General features: G+C 59.7%; 1 long non-coding RNA gene across 2 annotated transcripts in view; it reads left to right on the top strand.

Annotated features, from left to right (window-relative positions):
- Positions 1-1,269: 1,269 nt before the first annotated feature.
- LOC116085271 overlaps positions 1,270-2,061 on the top strand; it is a 30,898-nt gene continuing 30,106 nt past the window's right edge. For both annotated transcript variants that reach the window (XR_004116473.1, XR_004116472.1), the window contains exon 1: positions 1,270-1,640. This is a non-coding gene — a long non-coding RNA (uncharacterized LOC116085271). The remainder of the gene's footprint in view (positions 1,641-2,061) is intronic.

A 2,061-nucleotide genomic window follows, 5' to 3' on the forward strand; every position in this document is an offset into this window, starting at 1 on the left:
CCCCCCGCGCCTAGTAAAGACAACTCCGCTTTCTTCCGCCCCAGCGTCAAGAGTTCCCAAGAAAAAGTTGAGGACTGCAAAATTGCCGTTAAATCGTAGGTCCAAAAAGGCTCGTCCGCGGGAAACACCAAGTTCCATGCTACTTTTCCTTGAGACGCTGCTGCGTTTCAAGGACCGGAGAAGGAAAAAGTGTTCTAAAAAGCGCGACGCCAGGAAATCGCAAGCTCGCTCGCAGCTCCGTCCTTCCCCTCACCCCGACACCCCTCCCTCGAGAGAGAGAGAGGAGAGAGAGAAGGAGAGGGAGGAGAGAGAGAGAGAGAGAGAGAGGGAGAGAGAGAGAGAGAGAGAGAGCGAGGACCGCCCGGAGAGCAACGACAAAATGACCCAGCTGGACGCGCGTCCGTCCTGCTCTCCGCCGGGCCCGGGGCCGGGGCCGGGACCCACCGGCCGCCCCGCTGGCCCGCGCCGCCTCTTCCCCGCGCTCCGCTCGCTGGCGCACCTCGGCTGCCACGGGGCAGCCATCCCTCCGGCGACCCAAGTTTCCCGGCAGGAGAAGGCCTGCTGCACTCGGACCGCCAGGCACCGTCGGGGAGCGCGGGCGACCCCGCCGCGCCGGCCTAGCTCCCCGGCCCGGCCGCTCGCGCTGACAGGTCGGGCGGCGGCTGCTCCGCCGCGTCCCGCTCAAACCGCGCCTCCCCTCCCCCAGTTCCGCGCTCCCGCCACCCGCGGCCAGACGCCGCCCACCCGAGGACACCCAAGTTACACCGGCCGGATCTCCAGGGGGGCTTCTGCCCTTAAAGTGAGGGCAGACCCCCGAGTCCGGTCCAGGCTCCCGTCACGGTCCTCCGGTCCCATCGCGGCCACCTCCCGAGACCCGCTTTGCTACTCCAGGCTCTTACCGACTGCGCCGGATCTGGAGAAGCCTCGCCGGCTGCCCTGTGGTCTAAGTTATTATTTTTTCTTTTTTGATAATTTTTGGGGGATTTTTTTTCCCCCGGCGCGATACTAGCGTCGCGCTACGCTCGGACAGGTTATCCCTTCCCTCCCGCTAGATTGATGAGATCGAGCATCACTCGAAAATGGCGCCGAAAGCGCTGAGGCTCCTCATTCAAATTCGTTAGAGCCAACCCCGCCGCCCCGGGGCATGCCGGGAACGCGGGCTGTCTCCACAGCTGTCCCTGCCCTCTCCCCACCCACCTCACCCCACCCCCGCGCGACCCTGTTGCGCATGCGGAAACCTCTCCCTCCCTCTCCCCCGGCACATGCGCAGGATCGTCGTGGCGCAAGGCTCTCTACTTCCTCGGTTCCAGTCCCCGCTGTTTCTTGCGCTTGTGTATGTGAGTGCGCGCGCCTGCGTCGTCCCCGTGCGGTAGTGGAGGTGGTCACCTTTCGGACACTACTTCCGTGACACACTAGTACCCCTACCTTTGGGACGAAACAAACTAGGGTCTATCTTTAGCGTTTCGTAAAAACAAAACAAAACAAAACCGCTTTCAACTGAACTCCAAGCCACGGAGTGCGCCTTCGAGCCTCGCGTGGCCGCTCAGAAACTTAAAACCGCCCCGCATCGCTATCGCGCTCTCGCCCTCAGCCAGCGCCTCCCAGATCTGTCACACCTAGGCCTCGAACCACTTCACCAGGTAGGGATTTTACAGTTCAGTCACACGACCAGCGGGCGGCTGTCACACACTGACGTCCTCCTCCACCCCAGACCTCGAGGTGCGCGACCCGCCCACTATGCGTTACGATTCTGAACTGGAGACGGAGATGTAACAATCTTTTAGACCTCACTAGGGTACTTTTCCAAAAGAAAAAAAAAGTTAGTGCTGTAGTAAATTATGGATTCACCAGATAGGCTTTCTGTTGTACGGAGCCCTGAAAAAGTTGTAAGAGCCACTGGGGTGATAACTGACAAACGCTTTGTGGATCAGGCGTTTCACTGCCCACAACACCTCTATGAAGTAGGTATTACTTTTGTTTTATGGCTGATGGTACCTGATGTTCCGATTAGAAATTCCCGTCTTACAGCTGGTAAGAGCAAGCTAGGTAAACTGACTTTAA

The sequence above is a fragment of the Mastomys coucha genome, unplaced genomic scaffold (genome assembly GCF_008632895.1).
Source record: "Mastomys coucha isolate ucsf_1 unplaced genomic scaffold, UCSF_Mcou_1 pScaffold9, whole genome shotgun sequence".
Classification (NCBI taxonomy): Eukaryota; Metazoa; Chordata; class Mammalia; order Rodentia; family Muridae; genus Mastomys; species Mastomys coucha.